A 9,717-nucleotide genomic window follows, 5' to 3' on the forward strand; every position below is an offset into this window, starting at 1 on the left:
TGCCTCAGAGCCCAGCTGGCTCCAATGTTGCTTTGGGCTTCAGCAATCACTGGAGGAGGTCATGACTTGCGAAACACTGCTCCTGCAACCTGTTCACAGCACAGCTTGGAAGACTAGGTAAGGAATCAAAGCCACATCTTCGGGGTTTTAGCTGTGAGGACATGGTTTAGCCCTGTCGCAGTGGTTTGAGCTGTGGTGTACCATTTGGCAGCAATGTGCTTCCCTGAGGTGGTTATGGTGGAGTAGCGAGGGTGGTCACTTCTGTGTTAAATCTGCCTGTAATGCTTGCCTCTTCCCTTGCTTCCTGCCTCTGCTTCTGTGCTGATGGGAACTCCCGGTGAAGTGTTTTGATTTTCCTTCTCTAGAAGATGTATGGAAAAATTGATTGCTTGTAATAATAAAAATTGGGATTTTTGCTTGGCTTTACTTACTTTTTTCTTACTTGACAAAAGGGTCCCATGGCCTTGCTGCTTCTTGTGGGGCTGTACAGCTTTTAGGAGAAGGAAATAAGAAAGAATGCCCCTTTGAGCTGGGCATGGCAATGGCAGGAGAGGAGAACTGGAGCCCTGACCAGGAGCTGAGCTGGGAACTGCGCTGCCCTGTTCGGTTGGCAACTCTGAGTCAAAGCAATCCTCCTAGCAAATTGTAGGGAGAGGTGAGAATACTGACTATCAGGAGCTGCAGGAAGGCATTTTCTTGGGTTTGGAAAGAAGACACCAACCTGGAGCAGAGCACAGACTGAGAACAACTGCTCAGAGTTTACTTTACTTGTGGTTTCCTGATGCTGGATTAGAGATAACGATTAGGTCTGCTCAGCCATGTGTGGGGGCCACTGTGCCTGTCCCCTGCTGCAAAACCTGGAGCGGGTGCAGCCTGCCAGGTCTCCCATGCCCCAGGCAGGGGTGTCCTGACCCCGAGGGTGGCTGGAGTGCTGTCCCCTCCCAGCAGTGTGCCCCCAGAGCAGGGCTGTGCAGCAGGTGGGGTTATGGTGCCATGCTGGAGCCTTCCTCTTCGGGCAGGAGGAGGAAGGAGCAGGCAAGCACCGAAGGCTTTCACCCATCTGTCCAGGTGACTAAGCACCGATTTTATTTTTAGTGAAAGCTGATGCTAGGAAAGCAAACGGGGCTGATGGTGCATCTGGGAGAGCTGGTGTCACTTCCTGCGCTGTGGAAACCTGCTTAGGCTCTGAGCTGCAGTGCCTTGTATCGATTTTCCTACCTGGGGCTGAGAGTGCTTGTTAGCTTTCTCCCCGGTGACAAATGAGGTCATCCCTGCTGAAGGTCGGGGTGGCTTCTCAGCACCTTTTTTTTCTATTCCTGGAGGTCGGGTTTTTGACTTTGCTGTCTGTGCTTGTTTTGGCCAGCAGAGGGTACTAAAGGAAAGGTTAAGACCGAGAAAAGCTTTTTGCTGTCAGCTTGTTTATCAGGCTGGGCTCAAAGTTGAAGATAAAAAGCTGTGCTTCTGGTAACCGACAGGTCTATAACAAAGAACAATTAGAAGTGCTTATATCCTCTGATTGCCTTTCTATGCTAATTTGCCTTGTTTTATGATTAAAACACTTGAATTTAAAACTTGCCAGTCATGTAAATGATTTCAAGCTTTTATTCAGTGTTCAGTTAGCAATATATGTTGCTTCACATCCTTGATGGCATCTTTTGTAGAAACGAATAAATGCCTAATAATTATAGGGTTATGGTAAAAACAAAGCTGTAAAAGCAGTCACGAAGTGATCTCCATTATAAAACACGTAGCTGATTTTAAAGAATGTATATCTAAAGCTAGTGCCTGGAAGCATGGATGTGAAGTGTTTATCCTCCAAGATTAATGTGGAATTTTCACCCACTATTTTTATCCACTTGGGACTTCACTGTCCCTTCTGTCCCTGTTCATGTAACCTGTATCTCATTGCCAGATGTCTGCCCTGCACTGGGGGGTGTTGGACCACCTTACTCCACCACTTTTCAGACAGGCTGTTTGCTTAGGCTTTGGTGAAGATCCTACTTCGTGCTTCCTGGCTTATTGCTGTCTATTTCTGTAAGCCCTGGGCAAAGCCTCACTGTGTTAGTCACAGGCGAACGTTTCCCAGGTCCGTGCCTGGGAGGACACACAGACCAGTGCTGCTGAGCTCCTGGAACATGTCTGCAGCCAAAAATGAAGAGTTTCTTCTCCCGGTCCTCCAAAGGCAGGGCTGTGCTGGCTCTGCTGAGTGTCAACTGCGGAGAGGCTCCGCGGTGCTGTCACGCAGAGCATATGGCACGTCTGGGTCACGGGCTGCAGCAGGCTGCGGCTCTCCCCCTGCTCCCCTGTCCCAGATCTGGTGATCGATGTGTTGACCAGTTGACCCGAGGTAGTTTGTTACAGTGGTGATGCGCAGAGCTGCTGCTACTGAGATTGTGTGGTTATTGGAGCCTGTGGGCTCCCGGAGAAGGGCTGCGGTCCTCCTGTGTTGCTCACAGGCACCCGTCTCCGGAGCAGTGAGGTGGGGATGAAGGCAAGACTGGAGGCAACAAATATGTTAATTCTCCATGGGTTAGGGTTTTTCTCCCTCTGCAAAACAGATAATACCTTAATTAAACTGCACAGTTGTGACCTGCTTTCGTATTTTTCAAGAAAATGCTATGTTATTGCTGTTTGGTTAACTTCTCCAGTCCATCCTTGTGCTCCCATCTGGGAGGAGCTACAAGTAGGGAAAAGTGAGGTATTTTCAGGAAAAACAGGGCTTTTGGAATACCTTTTTTAGAAAAACAGCAAAATAGCAGTGGCATTTTTCAGCTGGGGCTCTAAAGCAGTTTTACATCTATGAAATCCTTCCTTCCATCTAGCTTCTGTTGTTTTATAGATATTTCATATACTAATGGTTTGTACAGCCAGTGCTAATATGAAAAATAAAACAAGTATCTATCAGGAAGCATAATTTAAGGTAGATAAATCAAACGTTCACAAATGGAGGAATACAGAACGGAGGTTTCAAGTCCCCATGGACCCAACCCTTACTTCTTCTCACGTCTTATCAACTCTATGTCATATTGACAAGTAACATCAACTAATGTATGGAGGGTGCTGAATTATGAATGTGTGCGTGCATCTGCAGAACCACAGAATGGGACAAACAGGACTTGCATTCATTTGGGACTCAGTCCTCTGCACCTTTGCTCTCTGAGCTGTGACCAAAGGGGGAAAGCTCCCATGAGGAAATGGGAACTCCTCTCTGTCCTTAGCAAAAAACCTTCCTGCATTCTTGTGTCATGCCAAGGCAAGAAGTCTGTCTTGTTTTGACTGTTTTTGGCTTGTTTTTGACTGTCCCACAGCACTAGTCTTGATCATGCTTTTGGCTGCAAAAGATGCATGCTTTATTCCAGTACAACAGATCTCTTAAATTCCTCTGGGCTTTTTGTAGCAAATATTAATAAACTTATATAAATGTTAATGTGGATTTCCACCCAAATCTCTTCCAAACTATACTCTGTCACAACAACATGTGAAGAAGTTTAAGAGTTAGGCTGTGCTGCTGTTGTGTTGTGATCGCTGCCTGTCACAGTGTTTTTATTGTTTTGGTACTCATGAGCTTATCTCTTGTCACTTTGGACTAGATTTAAGCATATGGTAGAGGGATACACTTACTTTTTTTTGGTTACACTATACTCTGTACCTGATTGTCTGTTACCCTTCAGGTTTTCTGGCTATGGACCCTAATCATATTTATAAAATGAGCCTCTAAACAGGAACATAAGAGTTAAATATAAATTCTAATAGCTATAACTGTTGTTGCTTGTTTGCAGTTTATAACTTTCCTAGAAATACTATATTGAGGTATGAACTGGGGAGATGATCTGCACCACCATGCATTGCTGCCTGGGATAGAGCTGCCCTGTGTTTAATAGATGTCTTAAAGTGAAAAGTGAAGATGGAGTGCTTGCTTGGGAAGTACTGTTTTGCCATATGCCGACTCTGAAAGCACAGATGCTTAGCTTGTGAGTAACCCCCCCCCCCCTTACAGAATTGGGGCTTTCTGTAGCCAAGTGATGGTTAGATATTCCCTAATAGGCTGTGACATACCTCTTCAAGGAGTAGTTCCCTCTTTTAGATTAAATCTTGATTTTCTTTGTTTTATATCTGCCTCTTTTACGGGCTTCTCTGGAGATCTCTGTGCAACTCAAGTTAAGAGCTTATTAGGAGCTTCAGTCATTCTTTAAGGCTTCTTTTCCCCTCAGTCCTCAGTTATTTGTGCTACGTGTTCACTGCTGTTCTTGAATGCTCCACAGGCAGAGCAGGTCAGGTGGATTCTTCTAATTCCTTGACTTTCAAAGCCTTTCCCTAGTATTTAAGCCACATGATTCTCTATAAAATCACTAAAAGGTGTCTGACTTCAGTTCTGTGTAATGTCCTGAAAGTGTAACAGTGGCTTTTCTTTAATACCTCTACAGTATTTTTCTACTTTTGATTCTTGGGAGTAGATGCGGATTAAACTATAAACAGAGCCTGCAGAAGGTGCTTATCATTACTGCTTATTTAGGATTAGCAGGGTTAGTGAAAATGACCCCTTTCTGTACTGTGACAAACCACATGCTTATTTGTACGTTCATGAAACAGCAACATAAAGCTGCGCAGCTCTGCCCTGAATTTTAGCAGCTGTGCCACTGAATCCCATGTGCTGCGTGGTAGGGCTACATGCAAAATAAAAGACTCATTGTGAAGCCCTGAGGGCCGTGCCGTATGCCTGGTGTGTCAGAGCATGAGAGCTGGGGCTCACAACTCTAGAAGCTCTCATGTGCCAGGAACACGGGATGGGGGGGTAATGGCATCCCTGGTGCCACCTGACCCCACACAGCCATGTCAGGGACACCGGCTGCTCCAGGCTTGTTTTCCCATTTGGACAGGGCTCTGCAGCTAACTGCTGGCTGGAGGTGGAGCTGAAACATGAAGCAGTCCTGTGCTGCTCCCAAGAGAGCTGCCCAAAATGGTGGCAGTGCCAGTAATGAACTTTGCCTCAGGATTTCAAATCCTGAGCTACTGCAGAAGAGCTTCATACACATCTACTTCATGTGGACAGGTCCATAATACATCTATTCCCAGCACTGCAAAACACTTCTCAGTATCTTAAGGGACTTTGCACTGGTGATTAGCGATTGTGACTGCGATGTGTCCAGGAAGAAAGCCAAGATCACGGGCTCTGACACCAGACCTACCTGTAACAGCAGGTCACTTAGCAGCTGCAACGTGCACATGCTCAATGGGAGTGTGCTGTGAGTCTTCCTTTACAGGAGGATGAATAAGACCCCAGGGCTTATTAACAGTCTTCTGTAGGGTAGTTCCTTCTTGATCCCAAGTCTAGGAACTGGTGTAAGCATTCATCAGTCCTCTGTAACTCTTCTGGCATTGAGCAGTCTCCAGGGCTTGCACAAGGTGCACACACCTTCCCTGCCCAATCTTCGCCCAAGTAAGTTGTACATGAGAGAGAAAGATATGTTTTTGGCCAAAATAAGTAATAACTAAAGCATGGTATTTAATATAAAAAGTGTTAAAAACCATGATCAAGTGGTAGTTGTCCTCTTGTGTTCTTTCACGGGACCAGAAACAGACAACCAAGTGTTCACATTCATGAGCTTTGATTTTATTTAAAGGACTTTCTAAGAGGCTCTCAGTGGTGTCACTGTTCAGTTCTCAGTCCACGACACAGCTTCAGTTCTTCATTCCTACTATCTTTTCAGTTAACCTTGACAGCCTTACCCTCAGTTCATAGTTCAGCTGCTCACAGGCACTGACACGAACTACAAAAGCTTTTCTCAAAGTCTGTCTTGGCTCTGCTGCAAGCATGACCCCAGCTGAGAGAAACAGGGGTCTGATGATGAAGCTTCGCTTGTAATGTAGATTGTGGGCTCTACACAGCTCCTTGGCCTTCAGGACAGTGACTCAGACACAAGGGAAAGCTTATTAGGAGTGTTAGGAATGTGTTAACAATTCGTGTCCGTGAAGAACAGTCCTGTCTGCCTCTGGGCCCTGCACTGGCAATTTAATTCTTGAACCACAGATGCAGTGTGTCCCAGTCTCCCCCTCGTTCTAGTCAATTTATCAAGTCTTCAGAAAATACTCCTCAAATTTATGAACCTGTTTGCTTTTGTTATTCCGGACTTCTGTTTCTAACAGTTACAGCCTTTTTTTTTCTGTCTTCTTCGAGATTAACTTAACATGGCTATAGGTGTGACTGTCCCTGTGAATGGCTGGTGAAGAATGTTTTAATTACTGGTGAAGTGTCAATAAGAAAGTTATTTGTGTTTGTATGAAGTCTTTGATGTCTGGGGGTTTCAGAACAACTGATAACAACTAGTGACTGTTATGGGATACTATGCAAGCCTCTGGTATCTGGCCAGGTGGCCAAGAGATTAAGAAGAAGAAAAAAGCTGAAGGATGGCTGGGAGACAAGACCTGCAGAAAATGTTCTATAAACTTGGTACGGTGCCAAAGGAGTACAAAGGGGAAGGCCGAGAAAAAAACTTGGAGAGGAAGACTATGAGCCTTCAGCATGAAAGACCCCTAGAGACCCCCAGAGGAGACTGGTGCGCATGCTCCAGTAGGAGGGACTGGACCCCAGAAGCTAATTATAATAACCTGGTTTTTTTAGAAGTAATAATGAATATGTATTAGTCTAGGAGCATAAAAATCAGCTGCTTGATGTAACTGGTGTGCGTCCTGGTGGAGCGGAGACTCCCGGTGCACCCAGCGCTGTTTGCTTACCTCTATTCTTTTATATTCTTTTAATAAATCCTATTTTTTATTTAATCCTAATTTGAATCCTGAGCCATTTCTAACAGGAGCACAGCTCATTTCTGCTTCTACTGAGCTTCTGGGTGCTCCCTGCAGGTGCTCCCTCCTGCAGAAATGCCTGGGGGCTGAAGCAGGGACTTGACCCATTAAACCTGGCCACAGAGCAGAAGCCCATTGTATTGGCTGCTGGCCAGCTGCTAGGGCCACTCAATTACTTTCATCTCCCATCTGGACTGGATTTCAACCAGTGACATAGGGGTAGAAAGCTTGCTATCCCGTTACAAATCCCCTGAAATTTCTGTTTTGCCAGCTGTCTGTACTGGTAAAGCTTTTTGCTTAATGGCTACCTCTCACATCTTATCCAGAGGTCTTAGGGACCTCTGGCTTTACAGATGATGCAGTTTTACAAATAAGTTGCATTTCCAGACCATCAGTAATGTTTCTAAAAATGCCTGGCTGTCTTGAGCATCCAGGCAGGAATTAGCCTCGAGGCATCTTTTGGTCTAATTGGATAATTGCCCAACACTGTAAAGGCAGCTAAGAATGGGCCCACCCCATTTTTCATATTATTTGCATCTTTTTGGGTAACACAATTAGCATAATGCACTGAGTAGCTATTGATGCTAATTACAAAGCTGCATCTGGAAATATTTGTAGCATCCATGTTTGCTATGATTTTTCAATTTGAAAAGCAATCACTTTTCAGAGCATTGGATGAATCATGATTTTTCAGCGTGGAGAAGAGGATGTATGAGCAGCCTCCTGGGACTTCTCTATTAAAAGAAATTCTTATAGTTCATGCCTCAACTTTTGATTGCAATGCTTTATGATAATACTCTGACATATTGTTAATTCAGCAGATAGTGGAAAAAGTCCTCCCTTGACATTTTTTTCTTCGTCTTGGAAGGTGTCTTTGCTATAGTTAGGGAAGCCCTGCTTCTGTACAGAAAATACCATGCAGTGATTCTTGTACATGTGGTTCATGGCTCCCTGCTTAGGGATCACACTGCTTGAAAATATATCAAGTACTGCATTTAGCAAGAGCCCAGTGGGTTGCTGACCTGCAGTGTGATTTGGTTTGGTCACGTAGTAACTTCAACACACGGTCCTTGCAGACCGTTGGCAACATAAACTGTTTTTTTTTTTTTTTGTCTGTTTGGTGTAACAGGACTCTGCTGTTATACCAAAAACTTGGGGTTCAGGGTATCCAAATACATTGGAGCCAGCTGCGTGTTCCCTATGTTGAGCCACATTGCTGTGTGTGGAGCTGTGTGTTGGCATTCAGGGACACCGTAACTGCTGCTCTTGCAGAAGTCAGAAGTTTTGAGGGCTGCAAAACCAGGCTAGACCACTGTGGTGTACAGGTGGCTAATGCATGTGAGCTCTGCCTTGTACTGTGCCTGTGAGTCCTGGATATACTCTGGGCACAACAAAGTGTTTTAGGAAATACGTCGAGTGTTCAGTTAAATAACTGATTTTGTTTAATTTTTAATGTTCTAGGCTATGTCTACGTTGGGATAACTGCGGGTCAGATTCCCTTAGTTCACACCACAGCAGAGACCTGAGGACTCTCGGTATGTACAAAAGAGGAAGCTGGAGCAGGTCTCCTGGTGATGCAGCTTGTCACTGATGTGCTTAGAGGCATTTCCGTTAAATAATTCCTGAAGGAACTGTACAGGACCCTTACAGGGGTTAAAGCCCACAGCCATCTATTTAGCCGAGAGATAAGAGCGAGCAGTTTCTATTTATGCCATGCAGCTGTTGAAATGAGCACACTGCTGGCTAGAGGCATCTGCACAGCTGCTTTAAGTAGCTTATTGAATCTGAAGCTTTGCTGTTTACCGCTGCCCTTTAGTCCTTGTCAAACTGTGGACAGAAAATTCATGTTTGTTCTTACAGAACAGATACCATGTTCTGCTCTTTCTGTAGGAAAAAAAAATGCTTGCTTCTGAAAAGCAGCTCAGGAAGTCAGATAATAAGCATGTAGACTTGTCACAGTCCTCCGGAGCCTGGACAAAGCAGTTACCGTGTCTGCAAGAACTCGAGCCCTGTTCTCAGCCTTCAGGGCAGGGTGTCAGTCCTTGGACACCACATGGTTTTGTACAACATGGCACCTACGTCACACTGCACGTCCTCCCCAAGTTCCAGCCAGAAACCCCACAGAAGAGCTGTGGGCGTCTTTGAGGTCCCCCAGGAGCAGCCAGGCAGGTGAGGTGGTGCTGCCACCGAGGGCAGTGTGCAGTGCCCACATGAGCTGGCCTCTGTCCCTCGGGGCAGGGACCTTCCTATCTGTGGCCACTCCATCCTCCAGGGCAGTGCTGCTGCTTTCTTTGTGTGTTGACCCAGCAGTGGGACAGAGGATTTGGAAGCAGCACGGAAAAGATCCCATGGGGGAGGCACCTGGGGCAACCAAAACTTCAAAGCACAAAGGTCTTACACAGCAACCTCTTTCCCCCCTGCCTTCCCCTTGCAGAGCCTGGAGACCTGGGATTGTGCATGCTGTTTTCCCACAGTCTTTGCACACACATAAAATGCTGTGGTGCTTGTTAGTGCCTCATAGGCACTATAAGAAAAAGGGAACAAAAGATTTCAATTCTATGAGACACAGTAGAACAATTAAATCTCATGCTGCCAAGGCAATGTATAAATAAATACAGGCTGTCACCTGTATTTCACATTTACTTACAAATGAAATGATTAAGTACAGCGTATCAGCTAAGGTTTGTTAACTTATTTTATTATAGATAACTACAATACGAATGCAAATCAATATAACTGGCTACTGAGGAGATATAAGAGCTGCATTATTTCTATCAGCTTGTGAGAAAAGTTAGCCTTCGTTTTAATTTTAGATATGGGGCTGGAAACATCACAGAATTTAAATTGAATAATATATGAGTAATTTCAATCACTAACTTTATCTAAATATGAGGAACAGTTTAAATGCCTTTCCAG

The 9,717-nt window shown here is 45.0% G+C and overlaps 1 long non-coding RNA gene across 1 annotated transcript in view; it reads left to right on the forward strand.

Moving 5' to 3' along the window:
* The window catches only part of LOC110353920 (uncharacterized), a 63,446-nt gene extending 53,973 nt beyond the window's left edge, over window positions 1-9,473 (forward strand). The window contains exons 4-5 of the long non-coding RNA XR_011810338.1: window positions 8,263-8,336; window positions 8,692-9,473. This is a non-coding gene — a long non-coding RNA (uncharacterized lncRNA). The remainder of the gene's footprint in view (window positions 1-8,262; window positions 8,337-8,691) is intronic.
* The last annotated feature ends 244 nt before the right edge of the window (window positions 9,474-9,717 follow it).

This window comes from Anas platyrhynchos, chromosome 6, assembly GCF_047663525.1.
Source record: "Anas platyrhynchos isolate ZD024472 breed Pekin duck chromosome 6, IASCAAS_PekinDuck_T2T, whole genome shotgun sequence".
Classification (NCBI taxonomy): domain Eukaryota; kingdom Metazoa; phylum Chordata; class Aves; order Anseriformes; family Anatidae; genus Anas; species Anas platyrhynchos.